Raw genomic sequence first — 22,428 nt, 5'->3', positions numbered from 1 at the left:
TCATATATTGAAAGTACAGCTACTTGTCTCCTCAACATTTAAACATGTATTGCCTTAATATTGATTGTTTTATAGGGGATCTTAACTTTAAATGTTTAATCTACTAATTTCCAGTCCCAATTATAAGAACTGCACATTTTTTGTTTTTGGGCTCACTTGTGTGTCTGACATTTGCATATATGTACAGAGAGAAATTTGAAAATGTTTGTTTGAGGCCTTGTGTCTTGTGATATATATATACACTACCGTTCAAAAATTTGGGGTCACCCAGACATTTTCGTGTTTTACATGAAAACTGACTATTTTGTATCAAATGAGTTGCAAAATGAATAGAACATATAGTCAAGACATTGGCAAGGTTAGAAATAATGATTTTTATTTGAAATAATAATTTTGTCCTTCAAACTTTGCAGTCATCCAAGAATGGTCCTTTTGCAGCAATTACAGCATTGCAGACCTTTGGCATTCTAGCTATTAATTTGTTGAGGTAATCTGAAGAAATTTCACCCAACGCTTCCATAAGCACTTCCCACAAGTTGGATTGGCTTGATGGGCACTTCTTGCGTACCATACGGTCAAGCTGCCCTACAACAGCTCAATGGGGTTGAGATCTGGTGACTGCGCTGGCCACTCCATTACAGACAAAATACCAGCTGCCTGCTTCTTCTCTAAATAGTTCTTGTATAATTTGTAGGTGTGCTTTGGTTCATTGTCCTGTTGGAGGAGGAAATTGGCTCCAATCAACCAATCAAGCGCTGTCCACGGGGTATGGCATGGCATTGCAAAATGGAGTGATAGCCTTCCTTATTCAAAATCCCTTTTACCTTGTACAAATCTCCCACTTTACCAGCACCAAAGCAGCCCCAGACCACCACATTACCGCCACCATGCTTGACAGATGGCGTCAGGCACTCTTCCAGCATCTTTTCACTTGTTCTGCGTGTCACAATTGTTCTTCTGTGTGATCCAAACTCCTCAAACTTTGATTTGTTTGTCCATAACACTTTTTTCCAATCTTCCTCTGTCCAATGTCTGTGTTCTTTTGCCCATATTAATATTTTCCTTTTATTGGCCAGTCTCAGATATGGCTTTTTCTTTGCCACCCTGCCTAGAAGGCCAGCATCCTGGACTCGCCACTTCACTGTAGATGTTGACACTGGCGTTTTGCGGGTACCATTTATTGAAGCTGCCAGTTGAGGACTTGTGAGGCGTCTATTTCTCAAACTAGAGACTCTAATGTACTTGTCTTCTTGCACAGTTGTGCACCGGGGCCTCCCACTTCTCTTTCTACTCTGGTTAGAGCCTGTTTGTGCTGTTCTCTGAAGGGAGTAGTACACACCATTGTAAGAAATGTTCAGTTTCTTGGCAATTTCTCGCATGGAATAGCCTTCATTTCTAAGAACAAGAATAGACTGTCGAGTTTCACATGAAAGTTCTCTTCTTCTGCCCATTTGGAGCGTATAATCGAACCCCGAAATGTGATGCTCCAGATACTCAACTAGCTCAAAGGAAGGCCAGTTTTATAGCTTCTCTAACGAGCAAACCCGTTTTCAGCTGTGCTAACATAATTGCACAAGGGTTGTCAAGGGTTTTCTAATCATCCATTAGTCTTCTAATGCACTAAGCAAACACAATGTACCATTAGAACACTGGAGTGATGGTTGCTGGAAATGGGCCCCTATACAAAGATATGCCTTTAAAAAACAGACGTTTGCAGCTAGTATAGTCATTTACCACATTAACAATGTATAGAGTGTATTTCTGATTAATTTAATGTTATCTTCATTGAAAAACACAGTGGTTTTCTTTCAAAACTAAGGAAATTTCTAAGTGACCCCAAACTTTTGAATGGTAGTGTATATATATTGAACTCACAAAGGGCGGGATGTACTAACAGTGGAGCTACTTACCGCCAGTCACCACATCCCTATGATCGCATATGTAATAACATATGCGATCAGTGCCGCAAAGAACAGCTCTTCCGATAAGAGCTGTCCTTTGCAAGCCACTTTTCGCCGTGGACTTCTGGGTTTATGACCCGGGAGTCCATTTGCGCATGCGCAGACCGATGCGGCGGCCGCGGGGCATGCTGGGAGGGATCCGTTCGGATCCCTCCTACCAGCGCGATGCGGTAGAAGCCCATAGGCTTCTATAGGGTAGTAACGCCAGCAAAATCTGGCGTTACCCTCCGCATCAGAGACCCTACGGCCAGGTGATGGTACATACGGAAAATGTGGTAAAACCCCGAGAACTGAGTTTTTACCACATTTTCCGTTTAGTACATCCCGGCCAAAGCAACCACATGTTTGTGATTATATACTACTTTGTGCTTTGGGTGCAGAAACTGCACCTGTCATGTACCCTTCAGATCAACCTAATCAACACAATACACTGTAGGGAATTTATGAGTGTGGCCATATGCTGTTTTTAGAACTGCTTTGCAATTCACTTTGAATGAAAATGCACATGGTAAAAAGATGAAAAACAGAATGTCAATGTTTAATCTTACATTCATTATTATAATGATGGAATATTGGGACAATCTTTACTGCATATTACTTTTTGTGTTTGAATTTTGGGTGAAAATGTTCCTAAAAATGTACTTCCCTGTATAAAGTGCAAGAGTCGTGCTGTTAAAAGGATAGGTGGATGCGTGATTTCCAGCACCTCCAATGTTGTGTAAAAAATAGCACCTTTTACAGGGACAAAAAGCTCTTCCCTACCATCTCATTAAGTAGTTGCTGAAACTAATTTCTGCATGTGGTGCACTGAAACATGCTGGATATTCAAGTTTGAGCGGTGGCCATGAAAGTATCTGTGCTATTTTAGCCTAACAGCCCATACAGGTGTGCATTGACATTATCAAAGATTGTCTAGTGTAATAGATGGTAATGTGTGCAGCCAAATATCATGGTGATTTCCGCCTGCACATGCCGTGGAATTGAATTCCCCCCTTAGGGAAGAATACCCAATCCATCCAGCTTCTGCTAACAGAAGATGTAATTAACGCGCAACTAAAGACACAACTTTATGGGGTAAATTTACTAAGATGGGAGTTCTATTAGGAAGTGATGTTGCCCATAGCAACCAATCGGATTCCAGGTATTATCTTCTAGAAGATGCTAGATAAATGAGAAGTAGAATCTGATTGGTTGCTATAGGCAACATCACTTCTTAAATTGAACTCCCATCTTAATAAATTTACCCCTATGTGAGAAATACGGGATCGGTATAAATGACCGCAGGACGAGAGGCCGGAGGTCGAATCCCGATGCCGGCAGGCCGAACAGTGTCGATTTTGATGAAGGTGAGTAAACTACCTAACCCACCACTCTCCCCCCCTAACCCTCCTTTAGGGGTGCCTAACCCTAACCTCCCCCCTTAGTGCCTAACCCCAACCTCCCCCCTGGGGTCCCTAAACCTAACCCCCCCTCCCCGCACCCTAAACCTAACCCTCCCGTGGGGGTGCCTAACCCTAACCTTCCTCAAGGAGTGCCTAACCCTAACCCCCCCTTCCCCTAGCCTAACCCTAACCCTCCCCGGGGGTGCCTAACCCTAAGTCCTCCCGGGGTGCTCTAAACCTAACCCTTGCCCACCCGCCAGGGCCGTCTCTTTCATTGGGCTTTATGGACACCTGCCCAAGGGACCGATGCTTCTGGGGGCCCGCCAACGCGACCTCCTGCAGCCATCTTTTAAAACAGAGCGGGTGTGTTCTGTGCAGGGCCGCCATCAGGGTGCGGGACTGGAGTCCCGGGCCTGGAAACAGGCTCCTACCACTACCAATAGGAGGAATGTTCCTGCTCCAACCGGAGAACCCCCCCACGCTTCTGATTCTCCTCTTCAATCGCTGATGATGACCACAATGAGGGCGGAGCCAATGCGACAAGCCCTGCCCCCATACACCCGCGAATTGCGGAATTATGGAGGGGGCAGAGCCTAATCATGCGAGGTGCATCTTGTCTTTGTGTTGTGTAAGTAATATGTATGTGTTTTAGCATGTCTTGTGTTAGTGTGTGTATGTATGTGTTAGAGTGTAATGTGTATGAATGTTCGTGTGTATAACTATAACATATATATAACTATATATATATATATATATATATATATATATATGTTAGTGTGGATGTATGTGTACGTTAGTGTGTATAAACTGTATGTATGTTTTATTGTGTATATATGTGTATGTATGTGTTAGTGTGTATATATGTGTATGTAGTGTGTATGTATGTGTTAAGGCGGGTATCCACTACTAGATATACAAATGAGAGCACGATTACGACATTGCATTTGTGCTCTCGTTTGTATATAAATCATCCCCGCACATGCTGAACCTGATGGGATCGTCAGGTTGACCGGCATGTACGGGCAATGATAGATGTCGAAAGCGACCAGCGGGCACACGCATCGCTGTTTGCTTCCGACCAAAACATGCCCGATGCATGCACGATTTGCAAGTGATTGCACGATAACGACGTTGTTATCATGCAATCGCTTGCAAATATCGCCTAGTGGATACCCCCCATTACTGTGTATGTATGTTAGTATGTATGTTTATTAGGGATGTGCGCCGGACCATTTTTGCCGGATTTGGATTTGGATTTGGTTCTAATTCGTCGTCCGGCTTTGGATTTGGATTTGGATTTGCCAAACTGCGGTGACTGGCTTTGGATTTGGATTTGGATTTGGATTTTTTTACAAAAATTGACAAAAAAAGCTAAAATCACATAAATTGGTCTTTTTTTTCTTCCTAGAGTATTATTAACCTCAATAACATTAATTTCCAGTCAATTTAGACCATATCACAGCTTATAATATTGTTTTCAACATTATTGGCCAAAGGTTGCAGTGAGCTGACTGGTTACTAAGCGACAAAGCAGCGGCACAACGACACAGACACCACAGTATAAAGCACATCTATGACACATTGCCACACAGCAGTGGCAGAAATGAAAAGTAGTGCACCCACCCAGTGGGGTACGGCCAGCAGAGTCACAGTACTTGTTTACAAAGTGGGCTACGGCCCTAGGAGTCACAGTGCACAATCTTATTAGCATTACACCGCACATAGGGCCTGATTCACATTACACCATAAAGTAGTGTCTCTTATTTATGTTACGACACACAGTAGTGCCCCTTTTACACAATGCCCACAGTAGTGACCCTTTTACTCAATGCCCACAGTAGCGGTGTCCCTTACACAATGTCCCCCAGCAGTGGTGCCCCCTATGCAGTCCCCTTAGTTGTAGGGTCCACTATGCAGTGCCCCCAGTAGAATGCCCCCCAGTAGTATGCCCCCCATTAGCAGGCCCCCCCCAGTAGTATGCCCCCCATTAGCAGGCCCCCCCAGTAGTATGCCCCCCATTAGCATGCCACCCAGTAGTATGCCCCCCCAGTAGTATGGCTCCCCAGTAGTAGGCTGCCCCAGTAGCAGGCCCCCCCAGTAGTAGGCTGCCCCAGTAGTAGCCCCCCCTGTAGTATGGGCCCCCCCTGTAGTATGGCCCCCCTATAGTAGGCTGCCCCAGTAGCCGCCCCCCCAGTAGTAGTAAGCCCCCCCAGTAGTATGGCCCCCCCAGTAGCAGGCCCCTCAGTAGCATGGCCCCCCCAGTAGCAGACCCCCCCAGTAGTATAGCCCCCCCAGTAGCAGGCCCCTCTGTAGTATGGCCCCCCAGTAGTATAGCCCCGCCCAGTAGCAGACCCCCCCCAGTAGTGCAGACCCCCCCAGTAGTATAGCCCCCCCCAGTAGCAGGCCCCTCTGTAGTATGGCCCCCCAATAGTGCAGATCCCCCCCAGTAGTATGGCCCCCCCAGTAGCAGACCCCCCCCAGTAGTATATCCCCCCCCAGTAGCAGGCCCCTCTGTAGTATGGCCCCCCCAGTAGTATTGCCCCCCCCAGTAGCAGACCCCCCCCAGTAGTGCAGACCCCCCCAGTAGTATAGCCCCCCCCAGTAGCAGGCCCCTCTGTAGTATGGCCCCCCCAGTAGTATAGCCCCCCCAGTAGCAGACCCCCCCAGTAGTGCAGACCCCCCCCCCAGTAGCGCCCCCGGACCTTTGACAAGTAAAAAAATAAAAAAAATAAAACTTACCTGATTCCCCGCTCCCGCGCCGTCCGCTCTGTCACACGCTGAGGAGGGAGCCGGAAGACGGAGCTCACGTGTGAGCTCCAGCCGGCTCCCTCCGTGCAGCAGCCAATGAGAGTCTGTGACTCTCATTGGCTGCTGTAACAAACACACAGCTGCCGCTGGCGGCTGTGTGTCTGTGTCTGTGTAGGGCAGAGCGCTATCACTGCGCTCTGCCCTACACACGAGGAGACCTGATGTTGGATTCTCTAGTGAGAATCCGACATCAGGCGGCCGCTGTTCGGCCCCGAACGGGGATCCGAGTCAGGCAGTGAACACCCGAACAGGGTTCGGGTGGACTCGGATCCCCAATGTTCGGAGCGGTTCGGATTCCACAGAATCCGAACCGCTCATCTCTAATGTTTATGTATGTTAGTGTGTAAATATGTGTATGTAGTATGTGTATATATGTGTATGTATGTGTTAGTGTGTATATATGTGTATGTAGTGTGTATATGTGTGTCTGTGTGTGTTCTGTGTATGTATGATAGTATGTATGTATGTATGTTTATGTATGTTAGTGTGTATATCCGGAATGTTGATATTCGGACGCTGGATTCCCGACGCCCGGCATAATGCTGACGACGATATCCCGAAGACATCAGGATACTGATGTCGGCATCCCGAGCCCCGCCATCCCGAAGGTAAGTATACGGGTAAGTATGATTCTTAGCCCAGGATGGGGGGGGGTTAGGTTTAGATACCCCTGGAGGGAGATTAGGGTTAAGCACCCCCCCCCCTGGAGAGGGTTAGGTTTAGGGTGCGGGAAGGGGGTGTTAGGGTTAGGCACCACAAAGGGAGGCTTAGGGAGAGAAGGGGAGGGTTAGGGTGCTTACCGCCCCTGTCGGGATTGTAGACGATTGGGCTTCTGGTGTTGGTATTTGAACCGGAGGCTATTCATACCGAACCTGTGTATGTATGTTAGTGTGTATATATGTGTTAGTGTGTATATATGTGTGTGTATGTATGTATGAATGGGTTAATGTGCATAATATGTGTGTTATATATATTATATACATGTTTTATATATATATAGATATATATATATATATTATATATGTCTGTGTGTTTATGTATGTATGTATGTATGTATATATATATATATATATTAGAACCCCTTTTTTTCTCTTTGCTGTCGGCGCGCGTGACTTCATGGCGTCACACCAAGCTGCTGGAAGGAAGAGGACCCGTGACGCGTGAGGAGCAGCGCCAGCCAGACCTGGAGGAGAAGAAGCCAGAAGGAGCATTCTTCAAGGCGATAAGGTAAGTCATGACTCCTGAGACTATGGTAGCATGAATGGGAGAGGGGTCCCAGGGGCCCTGCCTATTTTGTCAGTCCCGGGCTCCAAATTTATTGATGGCTGCCCTGGTTCTGTGAAAGGTTGCTGCAGACATAACAGACACAGCGCGTCCTGCAGGCCCGCTCTCTCAGCCATTCGCTGCCGGCAGCGTCTCTCAACCAATTGCCGCCGGCAGTGTATCATCCATCACTGACCAGAGACCACCTCAGAGCACCTCCTTCCCTCTCTGCCCGCCAACGTACTCAGTCCTTCCCGACATCGGCGGATCCCCGCGCTCCGTTCCAACTCACTACATGCAGGAGGCCACCCGGAGGAAGGAGATAACAATCCTAACTGCTATCTCTTAACCCCTTCCTCACCCAGTGCTGCCCCAGCTGTATCCTGACCCCCTCATAAGCCCTAGTACTGCCTCAGCTGCTACCCTGACCCCCCTCCATACCCCCAGCTCTGCTCCTAGTACTCCCTTCTTGCCCCACAGTACTACCATCTACCCTTACTACCTTCCTACCCCCAGTACTGCTTGCCCCTAGCAAAGGTAAGGGCTGAGCTGCGCAGCATGAATCAAATCACTGCGCAATCCTATAATTATACCTGAACAAAATCCCACTATGACGGGGCTTATTGCTGCAATAATACTATATCATGTGTGGGTAGGGGCCCCAGTGCATTGCTTTGCCCAGGGACCACACTGCTGTTAAGACAGCCCTGCCCCCCGAGGCTAGGACAATGTGTGGACCGCACTTATCTCATTCGGTCCCACGTCACTCTGGATTCTGGCATCGGGATTATAATAGGCTTCGGGATTTCAACGCCTATCAATAATCCCTAGCCAGCATTCGGCCATTGGGATTGTGACCGGTGGCTGCAATGCATCCCGAGAGATATGTGTGCCTTATCTAAAATCAGACACTTATGCACAAGTACAAGCACAAATGCCATTTGCAATTATCTTTATTGTAAAGACATAGGAACAGATTTAAATACTGCTGCAGTGATTCACAAATATGCAAAGACTGTGTTCCACTGCACTGTGGTTGGATATGGGTTGCCGGTGCACACATGACAGGGGGTCAGAATGCCGATGCCGGAATCCCGACTGGTTTGCAATACCAACACCTGCAGGTAAGTTGTCTAACCCTTTACCTAACCTTACCTCTACCCCTAACCCTCCCCCCATGCAGCCTAACCTTAACCCTAAGCACCCTAACTGTAAATCCCCCCCCTCCCCCGCAGCCTAACCTTAACCCTCCCCCTAGTGTCTAACCTTAAAGATGCGTAAACACTAGACGATGTGCTCAAGATGCGATATCCCTTGCATGCATCTGTCTGTAAAAAAATAAACACAGATGCAGAGATGGATCAGTGAGATCCGTCTGTGCTGCTGTGTTTAAAAAAAATAAAAATGAAAGCCTATGTGAAATTAAAAAAAAATGGTGCCCTCCTCCTCCCTAAAAGAGCAATCAGCCCCGGGGCTTTAGTGGCCCAGTGCTGGTTGTGCAAAATACGGGGCACAAACATCGTACGGGCCCCCTGTATTTAAGCACCAGGCTAGTCAGAACCAGCCCTGGTTGGCAAAATACAAGAGACAAATGACGTAGGGGTCACCCGTATTTTGTGCAACTAGCACAGGGCTCTGATCCGGTCCTGGTTCTGGAAATACAGGGGAATTTACCAGAACCAGCAACAAACTTTTTCTAGCGGGGGGGCTAATGCCACAACCAGGGGAACCCTATCACCGGGTCCCTTGGCCGAAGCATTAACCCTCACCACCAGTCAGCCCAGACTGGGGATCGCTGGGGACCCCTCAATAAAAGGGTCCCCCTCTCCAGGGCACCCCAGGCCTAGGCTGATAGACCGGGGCTATCCCCGGCACCCCTGGGCGGTGGGTGCCTGGTTATGTAAAGTGTAGTGCATTTGAAACTGTTGAAAATATTGTCTTTTGCTGTGGAACTGCAGGTCCCAGCAAGCCTCCCCTGCATGCTTGTACTTATAGTTCCACAGCAAAAGCAATATTAAAATAAACACAGGACACACACACCATACAAAGTAAAAGTTTATTAAACATACTTGCACACACACATGTACACACACTATCTCACATACTCACCTATGTATCCCTGTAGCCCATCAGTCCCCTTGTCCAGTAGAATCCATTCCATAGGGTACAGTACCTGTAAAAAAAATATCCATACTCACGTCTCCTATGCGAAGTTTGGGTCCTCTTCGTTTCATGTAGGCGATAGATAGAACCGCAAAAGTAACCTTAAGTTACCTTTGCGGTTCTCACCATTGAAGTCAATGGTAGGAACCGTTCATTGGCTGAGAGGTGGAAGGCTTGCCTCTTTCAGCCAATGAACGCTTAGCACCGGGGTTTCCATAGTGAAATCCAGCCGCTATGCTTTCATTCGGGAATTACCATCCTTAGAGGATGGTACTGTGTCTGGTGTCTCGCGTATTTGCATTTTTTTTTTTTTACCAAGACCCCATGGATTGCCTACATGGAACGAAGAGGACCCGAACTTCGCATAAGTGTACATGTGTGTGTGTGCATGTATGTTTAATACACTTTTACTTTGTATGGTGTGTGTGCCCTGTGTTTATTTTAATATTGCTCTTGCTGTGGAACTACAGGTACCAGCTGGCCCATAATGCTCCGCATGTTTGTACTTGTGGTTCTCCAAATATCAGCTTGCGAGGGAGGCTTGCTGGGACCTGCAGTTCCCCAGAAAAAGAACATATTTTCAACACTTTCAATTGCACTACATTACATAATTAGCCCAGCACCCACTGCCCAGGGGTGCCAGGGATAGCCCCGGGCTATCAGACTAGGCCTGGGGTGCCCTGGAGAGGGGGACCCCTTTATTGGGAGGGTCCCAAGCTCCCCAGGAATCCCTGGCCTGAGCTAACTAGTGGTGAGGGCTAATGCTTTGGCCGGGGGACCTGTGATAGGGTTCCCCTGGTTGTGGAATTAGACCCCCCCCGCTAGAAAAAGTTTGGTGCTGGTTCTGGTAAATACAGGGGGACCCTACTAATTTTTTCCACTGTATTTCCAGAACTAGGACCGGATCAGAGCCCGGTGCTGGTTGTGCAAAATACGGGGGACCCCTACGTTGTTTGTTCCCTGTATTTTGGCAACATGGGCTGGTCCTGACTAGCCCAATGCTGGTTGTGTGTAAATACGGGGGGACCCCTACGTCGTTTGTCCCCCGTATTTTGCACACCCAGCACTGGGCCACTAAAGCCCGTGTCTGGTTGATCTTTTGGGGGGGGGGGCACGTCGTCTTTTTTCTTTTTTCACAGGTTATTCATTATTTAGACACAGATGCACGGACGGAGATCCGTCCATGCATCTTAGTCTTCATGCTTGCATCACGGATCTCCCTGATCCGTGCTTGCAAGCATCATATGCGGATCCGAACGACATATCGTACAGGCATAAACACTGTACAATATGTCGCCGGATCGTGTATGAGATTGGTATAGCTTGCCTGCTGTAGGCAAGATCTGAAGATGCATTATACAACCCGTGGGGATGCACATGGGCATCGTGATCGTGAGTGGACATATTTTATACGATCTGTCGTTCCGATGCGTTGGAATCGGGCAAATTGTGTAAAATATCATCTAGTGTGACTGTGTACGCATTTTAACCCTCCCTCAAACCCTAATACTTACAGTCGCGATGCCAGCAGTCGGGATACCAGTGCCGGGATTCCGACCCCTGTTGGGATGCTGGCGCCGGCATTCTGAGCACTTGCATCCCGATTGGCGGGATGCCAACTACATCCCGCACTGTTACACCATTAGTGATTAATAGTGATTTTACAATATTATTCCTGCAAGGTCCTGGGTTATTGCTGGGTCTACCCGGGTCGCAGCTCAGTGTAAAAGGATACCTGAAAAATTACCCAGGTCGAGTGACCTGGCAATCTAACCCAGGTAGCTACCAGGGTCGGACCCAGGATGGACTTGGGTAATGGTGCAGTGTAAACGTCGCAACCCGAGTTATCTGACCTGGGTCATGCCTAAAATGAGCTGATTGGTGGCTGTGGAGCAGTCACCTCCCACTTTTTATGACCTTACAAGTTTAGCAGGGCAGACCCAGGTTCAGTGTGAACGGGGCTGACCTGAGAATAACCGAGATCGATGGTGCTGTGTAAACGGTGTCTGACCTGGGTTTGAACCATGTCTGAAAACCAAGATCAGACCTGGGTTTTTGGTGGAAAACAGGTATTACTTATTTTGTGGATAACTCATAATGGTATGGTATTAGGTATTAGGTATTTTGTGGATAACTCATAATGTTAGTAACTCCACATACTTTTTGAAAATGTTTCTATCAGAGGTAACTGATTCTGAAATCATTAATTGCCACACAATAGAGATCACTTTTAGAGCTGTAGCTGAATAACATTGCACTTTGAAATCTTCAATAAGAGGTCTTGAGAAACCAATTGTCTCAGAGGCAATCAAACCATTATTAAGTGTAATAATCATCTCTTTGTAGAACATGGATTGAAATTCATTCACTCCTTCCTTTCACATTGACTACTTACTGTAGATGACATAATTTCTTTCTTTTTTTTCTTCCTTCTTTAATAGCAAATGCTTGAGCCAAGTCAGACATATTTGATATACAGTATACTGGTTCATTGCTTAAGTAATCTTAATTGTAAATGTAAACTCCCAGAGTGCCGACATGGAAATCAGTTAGACAGGATATGGTTTGCTCAAAAAGGTATTATGATTTACAAGCTATCATTCTTCGGGGGAGGGCTAAAGCATTTATATACATTATTAAAAATAATAATTTGCTTCAGATAGACATTTTTCATTACCATTCACATTAGCTTCATGTAACTTATAGTTATATTATTTTATTATAATTACTTTGTATTTCACAATGTTGTGGATTCTACCCTATTCAAGTGGCGTCAAGTGGTGATAAGGTAAAAAATAAAAGTAAATGTAGAGGTTACATTGATTGCAATCTACAGGATTTATCTAATGCTACATGCAATTCTGAATCATGCATACAGGGAAGAGAAGCCAGTTTCTGCCAGATTTCTTGCACCTAGCTGGTATAAGTGCCAATACTAATAATAACGGTTGAGGCAGCTGGCAGTACGACTAAACGCTTGCATATGCAAAAAAACCCGCATTAGCCCTACATATTCTCACTTTAGTAAAAGGTAGTAAATAAGGCTTCTGCAACTACAACCACTTTGTGTGTGAGTCAGAATTTGTCCCCATATGTGAGCAGATTCGATATTTATCTTTTTATTTCTTGTATGTATATCTCCTTTGTTTATATAAATCTGTTTTGGAACATACTGTAATGCTGCCCATCCACTAGAAAACAGGCAAAAGACTGCACGATTATGACATTGTAATCGTGCAGTAGTTTGTCAGTCTGTGATGAGCCTGCACTGAATGAGCAGACGTTCAGTGTAGGCACATCAATCATCTGCAGACATGCTGAACCTGATGTTATCGTCAGGTTGCCGAGCGTGTTTGCCCGATGATAGGAGCGCGCATCGCTGGTCATTTTAGACATTTTTGCAAACGATTTGCAAACAATTGAATGATAACGTCTGGGCAGGCACTTTTAAAAACAGTCTTTATTCTTCAAAAATGGAATAACATCATAGTGCAGTTGATGTTTCAGCCATGATTTGGCCTTCCTAAGGACAAAGCACACATCAAATAAGGAGCAACAAAAATGGCACCCGACACAAGGGTCAATATCATCAGTGCTGCGGTCACCATCTTGGTCACGTGGGCCGGATCTCTGGCCCTAGGCGCCTACTACCATCAGAAAGGCAAGGCCATTGAAATAAATTATCAAGGTGTTCCGAGAGGCTGCAGGCACCTTCCAATTATTGGTGCCTAAAAACAATAAAATGCTCGCCATATTATGTCCAGGCACTCTACATAAAAAACTGAGCCTAAAGATACCAGAACTAACAATCATAGACAGCAACCACACCCACAGGCCCATCAATGAGGATGGAATGGCCTGCACTCAATCCTGTACTTATGAACTTTCAGTTTCTGGCCCTTGTCTGGACTGTGGCAGCTAGAAGCATGTGGAGATACTGTACAAGCACATGCCACTTCTACAGTATCTCTATGTTTTGTTGTGCCTAATGGTGAGGCTTTTGGGCATTTATCACTCAAACCTACTGAGTACCTTAGCTGGTTGATACTAGGATAAACATATGTTGGCCTCTTTCCTTCTTCCTTTATTGACCCCTACATATATGTAAATATATACGCCAACTCAATATAGGCTTTTAATATTTGTTAGGAGCACCCCATTTCTGATCATGCCCATGACACTTGTCTTGTTTGCCCATGCTCGTTATAGAAGCATATATTTTGGACTATTTCATCCCTACACCTCTTCAAGTTCTCCCAATTCTCTTCACCTTTTGGGCTCTATGTATTAACATTATTTTTTACTAAAATAAAGTGAAAAAGGGTGTTTTCACACCCTTTTCACATTATTTTAGTATCACCTAAAGTTACTACAGGGCAATTGTAGTAGAATTCGTAAAATTCTACTCCAAGCCCTAATTATCAGTTATTTTTAGTAAGCAGATCGTATTTCCCATAATTGTAATGGAAAATGTGATCTGGTCAAAGTTACTAAAAATAAAATGTGAAAAAATACCGGGGAAAGCCCTGATAATTATCCAGGGTCTCCCCCGGTTACCTGACTCCTGCTCCGCTTTAACGAGCAGAGCAGAGCCCGGAGCCGGCCCCAGTGATTAGCTGTGTGGTCTAAACAGACCACACGCTGATCACTGCTGAAAAAAAAAAAAAAAAAAAACTTACCTGATTCCAGGGACCTGTAATCGGGGCTCCCGTGAGTCACCTGACTGAGTCCCAGTGCAGTATGGGATGTCAGCTGACCGGAACCACGGAGGACATCACCGGAGCATCGATGACTGCAGGTAAGTGTAATTAAGGGAGGGGGGGTCGTGGGGGGTCCGCGATTGCTTAGTGCCAGGGGCTTGGTTTAGCAACGGTCGGTCAACGCATGCTAAAATACTGTGATAAGTGTGCAGAGGGGATTCGCAGGGACAGAGCTTTATCGCAAGCTCTGTTCCTGCAAGGGACTTGTAGTAAATACCTGTGATATTGCCTGAATTCGCAATGCGAATCCAGTCGGTAACATCACACTACAATCTGCATTACAAATGCGGATTGTAGTAAATAGAGCCCTTTATCCTCTTATACAGTATGCATTAATGTTTAATTCTTATTATATTGGATGTTAGTTTATTTTTTTTTTTAAACAGGTATTGTTGGCAGCTTTGGGGTGGTACCATTTTAACATGCAAGCTTCAGCTCCTATTAGGAATTCTACACAATTTGGAATCACACTATTTGGGGTACTTTTTTAAGTTATGCTCTCCTTTTTCATGATGAATATGATGTTAAGGGTCTCAGGGCCTGATTCAGACCCGCTCGCGAGCGCTGAGCACTCGCAAGCGGGTCGATGGTGCCCTAGTGCGCATGCGCACAACGGAGGGAGCTCCGTCGTGCGCATGCACGAGACCCGAATAGCGACGGCCAAGGGGGCGTGCTGTCGATGGTGAGTGACAGCACGCCCCCTTTGGTGGGTGTGCCGGGGGCGTTGCTGCCCAGACGGAGGTGTTCCCATAGCTATGCGAGCGGCCAGGAGGCCGCTCCAATAATAGGTAGGAGGGCACTGATTCAGAGCGAGCGCTCATGTCAGAGCGTCCGGCTCTGAATCAGGCCCTCAGTTTGTCATTGGTTAATTGCAAGCCTGGAGAGGCTACAGGGGAAAGGGGTTCCTTGAAGAAGCTCCCCATAGAATATGAGACAACAATCTATTACTTCAGTTTTATCCCTTTCACATCGCAAAAGTAACCCCGTATATTGCCGGGTCGACCCAGGTCGAGGTGCAGTGTGAACGCCAGCAGAAAAATTGCAGGGTCCGGCGACTCTGCATTTCATCCCTGCAATCGACCAGAATTGAACTCGGGAACAAGCCGGATTGATGTGCAGTGTGAACGCGCCCAACCCTGGACTCCGCAAACAACACTGTTTGGATGTTCCTGTTCACTTGATGTCAGCAGCGAGACACACAGACAGCACACTGCAGACAACAGCAGAGGCAGCATTCCGGCAGTCTGAAGGGGGTTATTACTACTACTGTCATTACAGTGAACGCTAAATGGAGTAATGCAGAAGTGAACTGTACACTATGCTGCCAGAAGCTGCATCATGCTCTCACTGGCTGAATCAAACAGCAATAAAGCACAAACACTCATGAACCCAGGGCCACACAGTGGTAATCCATCAGCCATGATTCCTGCAATACTTTGAGCAGTCCCCACCCCTCCCTTGTATTCCCTTTTGTTATCTTATCTTTGTGAGCCTGAAAAAGTAAATTTTTAATGACATCCATAGGGTTTTACAGTGCAGACCCGGGTTCAGTGTGAGCCCACCCAGGGGCCAACCCGGCTATAACCTAGGGATGTGCGCCGGACCATTTTTGCCGGATTTGGATTTGGTTCTAATTTGTCGTCCGGCTTTGGATTTGGATTTGGATTTGCCAAACTGCGGTGACTGGCTTTGGATTTGGATTTGGATTTTTTTACAAAAATTGACAAAAAAAGCTAAAATCACATAAATTGGTCTTTTTTTTCTTCCTAGAGTTATATTAACCTCAATAACATTAATTTCCAGTCAATTTAGACCATATCACAGCTTATAATATTGTTTTCAACATTATTGGCCAAAGGTTGCAGTGAGCTGACTGGTTACTAAGCGACAAAGCAGCGGCACAACGACACAGACACCACAGTATAAAGCACATCTATGACACATTGCCACACAGCAGTGGCAGAAATGAAAAGTAGTGCACCCACCCAGTGGGGTACGGCCAGCAGAGTCACAGTACTTGTTTACAAAGTGGGCTATGGCCCTAGGAGTCACAGTGCACAATCTTATTCGCATTACACCGCACATAGGGCCTGATTCACATTACACCATAAAGTAGTGTCTCTTATTTATGTTACGACACACAGTAGTGCCCCTTTTACACAATGCCCACAGTAGTGACCATTTTACACAATGCCCACAGTAGCGGTGTCCCTTACACAATGTCCCCCAGCAGTGGTGCCCCCTATGCAGTCCCCTTAGTAGTAGGGTCCACTATGCAGTGCCCCCAGTAGAATGCCCCCCAGTAGTATGCCCCCCATTAGCAGGCCCCCCCAGTAGTATGCCCCCCATTAGCATGCCACCCAGTAGTATGCCCCCCATTAGCAGCCCCCCCCAGTAGTATGCCCCCCATTAGCATGCCACCCAGTAGTATGCCCCCCCAGTAGTATGGCCCCCCCAGTAGTATGGCCCCCCCAGTAGTAGGCTGCCCCAGTAGCAGGCCCCCCCCTGTAGTATGGGCCCCCCCTGTAGTATGGGCCCCCCCTGTAGTATGGCCCCCCCTGTAGTAGGCTGCCCCAGTAGCAGCCCCCCCAGTAGTAGTAAGCCCCCCCAGTAGTATGGCCCCCCCCAGTAGCAGGCCCCTCAGTAGTATGGCCCCCCCAGTAGCAGACCCCCCCCAGTAGTATAGCCCCACCCAGTAGCAGACCCCCCCCAGTAGTGCAGACCCCCCCAGTAGTATGGCCCCCCCGCACCCCCAGTAGCAGACCCCCCCCCAGTAGCGCCCCCGGCCCTTGCACAAATAAAAAAATAAAAAATAAAAACTTACCTGTATCCCCGCTCCCGCGCCGTCCGCTCTGTCACACGCTGAGGAGGGAGCTGGAAGACGGAGCTCATGTGTGAGCTCCAGCCGGCTCCCTCCGTGCAGCAGCCAATGAGAGTCTGTGTGACTCTCATTGGCTGCTGTAACAAACACACAGCTGCCGCTGGCGGCTGTGTGTCTGTGTCTGTGTAGGGCAGAGCGCTATCACAGCGCTCTGCCCTACACGTGAGGAGACCTGATGTCGGATTCTCTAGTGAGAATCCGACATCAGGCGGCCGCTGTTCGGCCCCGAACGGGGATCCGAGTCAGGCGGTGAACACCCGAACAGGGTTCGGGTGGACTCGGATCCCCAATGTTCGGAGCGGTTCGGATTCCACAGAATCCGAACCGCTCATCTCTACTATAACCCAGGTCGAAAATGCAGTGTGAAACGGGTGGCAGCCAAATCTGACCTGGCTTCAAAATGATGAGTTAGAGCCGGGTTTGCGATGTGAAAGGGGTATTACATATCTCACTCTTTCAGGACTCATTTAATGCCACAATCAAAGGCAGGGCCGGATTAACGGGGGGGCGACAGGGGTTGTCGTCCCTGGGCCCCCACACTTAAAGGGCCCCCACACCCATCGGGATTAAAGTGGGCCGGAGGAGATGGAACCAGTTCCGCCTCCTCCGGCCCACCTCAACCCAGCGCCGCAGGGAGGCTCCATTTGCCAGGTGCCCGCTGAGATTTTGTTACCAGCGGGCGCCCCAGCTCCCTCCTCACAGTGGCAGCCGGAGCCGGAGGCTGGAGCTCACTCGTGCGCTCCGGCTTACGGCTTGAGCAGTGCACTATGGGAGAGATGCCATGACGTCTCTCCCATGGTGCAGGGGAGCAGCCGAGCGGACTGAACGGCAGCGGGAGCGGGGCTTAAGGTAAGTATTAGTTTTTGGGTTTTTTTGTGCAAGTGGCTTTACTACTGGGGGGCATTACTATTGGGGGCACTACTACTGGGGGGCGGGGCATTACTACTGGGGTACTACTACAGAGGGAGCATTACTATTGGGGGCACTAGTACAGAGGCATTACTACTGGGACATTTATACAGGGAGCATTACTATTGGGGGTACTACCACAGGGGGCATTACCACTGGGGTCATGACTACAGGGGGCATGACTGGGGGCACTACTATAGGGGATATTGCATAGGGTGCACTGCATAAAGGGCACCACTACTGTGGGCTCTACATACGGGGCACTGACACTACTGGGGGCACTGCATAAGGGGCACCACTACTGTGGGCTCTGCATAAGGTCCCCATTGCGCATATCCCCAGTTCATCCACATGTAATAGGGGCCCCCACATGTTTGTTGCCCAGGGGCCCCCACAGATCTTAATCCGGCCCTGATCAAAGGGGTGCCAGTAATTATACAACCCTCACTCCAACTCTTACTTATAAATAGTTAAATAATGTTGCTTGCAAAAAAGCAATGTAATTTCCTATATGACATTTTTTTTTCTTTTTGTTTGTGTATTCACAAATTCTTACTCTCCAGTTATTGTGAAGATGGAAACAATTATGTTAAAGGTATTTAGTACATGCGGGCTAATAATAACATTGCTAATACTGGGCAGATATGTTTTATTACCAGACTAGAGTCTATTTCCGTCTAAGGTAGCTTTTAATTAACATCAATATTTTACATGCATATTGTGATGCCAAAATTTGCCCTAGTAAATATCTGACAAATTTCCTAAATTGTCAATATCTCACTTTTTAATAATACCCCCTCACTTCCATTGTCGCTTGATTGACTCTTTTACATTCTGACGGTGATCACAATTGGTCCACACTTTACACTAAAGGACACACCAGAAGTATCCAAGTCTCTAGGAAGCCCATAAGGCTGCAAGTGGTCTGCAAGTGGTCTTTAAGATTAGATTGTGCATGTTAAGACGAAACATAGGCCCTCATTCAGAGCCGTACGCTCTGAGCAGAGCTCACGCTCTGAATGAGGGCCGCCCTCCTAAAAAATGGAGCGTCCTCCTGGACGCTCGTATAGCTGTGGGTCACCACCCACAGCCTATACGAGCGTGCAGTTTGATGGCCGCGATGGTCTTGACCATCGCGACCATCGAAACTGCGAGCCGGAGCCTGCGGTTGAGGTTTTCAACCGCAAGCTCCGGAGTGATTTTGGCTCTATCAGAGCCAAAATCACTCCCACTGACATCACTAGTGATGTCAGTGGGCCGGCTTCTGACGGGAGGCGTTCCCGTGGGAACGCCCCCGTCAGGGAGGCACGCCCCCGGCACGCCCACCAAAGGGGGCGTGCTGTCAATCAACATCGACAGCACGCCCCCTTTGATCAGACACAACGAGCGAAGGACTTTCCTTCGCTCGTCGCGTCTGGCGCATGCGCACGACGGAGCTCCCTCCGTCGTGCGCATGCTCAGTGCAGAACATCGACCCACTTGCGAGCGGACAGCCGCTCGCGAGTGGGTCTGAATCAGGGCCATACTCACTAAAGTTTAGAGTATTATGTGGTCCCCTTCGCTCCTTATCTTTGCCCCTTATACATATATTATGGTGGGTGGGAAACTGAAAGAATATTCTGATGTGTTGGTTTTGAATACCATCGTGCTGCCTTAAACAAGACTTATTCTCAGGTCTATAAACTTTTATGTAACAAGACTTATTCTCAGGACTATATACTTTTATGTAAGAACAAGACTTATTCTCGATCATTTGTTTTCAAACAATTTTCTTATGAACTACATGTTATTCATTTTACTTAATCAATTTATTTTCATTTTCATTTTTCATTATTCTACAATAAATTGTTTTATCACATATTTCTTCCCTGATAATGTACCTTCTTCTATACTCCTCCGTGTGCCATTTAAATCATATACTCACCAAAGTACAGAATTTACATCCAAGCTACATGTATTACAGTAGAACTGACAAATTAATTTTAAATTAGTCAACAGGGGGTCTAAATTTTAACTTATACCCCTTTTACACAGGAGCTAAAACCCGGGTTATTTCAGGGTTAACCCGGGCAGCTCCTTGGTGTAAAAGGGGTGTGGGTTGGATCGCTGGGTCGAGTGACCCGGCAATCCAACCTAGGTAAATAGCAGGGTTTAACACGGACGTAGCCCGTGAAACCCTGCTGTGTGTACGGCGCATTCTGGGTCTTGATGACCTGCAGTGCGCCGCAAGTCGGCTGATTGGTCCGGCTTCAGTGGCGCTTGGAGTTGACGTCATCTCCAAGAGTCCACTTTCATGGCGGAAAAGCCGGGTCTATGCAGACCCGACTGCGATGTGAGCTGCGCCGACTCGAGAATTTTCCGAGTCGGCGCCAGCTAAGTTCCGGGTCTGATCCAGATAGGAACCCTGTTCCAACCCCAGGTCAGACGCGGAATTTTGGTGGAAAAGGGGTATTAGAGTAAAGATCTGTGACGATGATCCTTCCCTCAATTATACACCCAGACCAAACAGGATTTGTCTGGGGTCACAAGTCTGTTACTAATATTAGGAAAGTTCTTGCATTGATGCAATCCCTAGATACTTCCATGGCAGTGGATCCCAGGTACCTCCTGTTCTTGGATGCTGAAAAAGCATTTCACATGGTCACCTGGGACCATTTATTTCAGACTCTCAAATGCTTTGTGTTCCCAGATGCATTTGTTTGCTTACTGGGTGCCCTGTACTCATGCCCTACCACACAAATCCTGACAAATAAATAATTTCACCCTATTTTGACATACAATGGGGTACACATCAAGGATGCCCACTTTTCTTCTCCTAATAAGCTCTCACGAAAGGTTGTTTTATGAGCTTGAAAGTGTACTTTCTGAATGATCACTTTGAATACTTTTCTGAAAACCTCGGAGCAATCGGAAAGATTTATCCAAGACATAAAGATGGAATGATGATAAAACTTGTTGCGTCTAATAAATGCTCCAGCCAATCAGCTCCCAACTGTCATCTGTTTGAAAAATCATTGTGAGTGATAAAACTCGTTTATAAATGAGGCCCGATTGGGAAAACACTGGGAACTTTTCTAAACGTCTTTCTTTCTTTGCATATATTGTCTTATAGTAAACAGTTAATAAAAATGTTACTTATTTTTAAACTTGACACAGCAAAAATGTTTATCTGACCTTAAAGCAGAGTTAGACTTTTCTCATGGTCAATTCATGCATTATTATCAAATTGCTGTCTATATTCATAGCTTTCAACCAAAACTTGGGAAATTTTCAGTTCTTGTATTCCTGTTTTTTTCCCTCGACTAAAAATAACACTCCTCCTAAGCAATAGATAGAAATGACAGCTTCACCCTCTTCAGCTAATAGCAAAAGTCTTGGAGGTGCCAAACATAGAGATGCTGACAATCTTCTTACTTGATAGAGTGGGCACCTTGCCTTGAATAGTCAGCTTAGTGGTCTTTCTTTAACCAGACTGGCAGTGCTTCAATCTATCTTTTATGCTCCCCCAGACTATCCATTTTACTGTGGTGCCTTTCCAGGCCCTGCATTGGCTGCCCTTATCCTTTATTGTTCTCTCCTACAAAGTCGTCTATAATGCTGCACCACCATACGCCTCTGTGCTCTATACAGTATAAAGTTATGTACCATCCTTCCGTATTAGCTATCCTCTCCTGCCTGCTGGATGTACTCACCTGACCTATTCATATACAGTACATGTTTAAGCATTCCCTGAAACAACTATCTTTCAGAGGAGCATAAAAATGTCATAAGAAACCTCTGTCCATCTTCTCTAGTTCACCTGTTTTGGATTTGACCCTGGTTTGTTTGCCTGTTCATGGTTGTCTGACTTGTCTTTTATCTGCGTGAAATTGTATAACTATTTGCACAAATGCTGCTGGTGACAGCTGAATACAAATAAGCCTGGATGCTCTAAAGCGGATTGGGGCTCCTAAAGATGAATATAGTGAGTGATCTAGACATACGAGTGTTGATGAAAAAGCAAAGTAAACCTGACATGGCATTATAACAGGTCTTTAAAATGTCTCTATTCCTAATTCTTGTGGCACATACACTAACTCTGGGCCTGATGCAGTCATACTCCACTTTGCAGAGCTTATATTGGGCCTGATTTAGAAGTGTCGATGTCGGACACAAGAGGCCGATGTTTACAGTCGGCCAATGCGTCCGTGTCTCTCTGCTCATGTGTCTCAATGGTTACCGCCAGGGAATGCAGAGCGAATTTGGACGAGAGAGGTGGAATTTCTGAGTGGTAACAGGGGGGTGGCTAACCAGACGAAGAC

This window comes from Taudactylus pleione, unplaced genomic scaffold (assembly GCF_031769625.1).
Source record: "Taudactylus pleione unplaced genomic scaffold, aTauple2 ptg000305l, whole genome shotgun sequence".
Lineage (NCBI taxonomy): Eukaryota > Metazoa > Chordata > Amphibia > Anura > Myobatrachidae > Taudactylus > Taudactylus pleione.
This window is presented reverse-complemented; position numbering follows the sequence as displayed.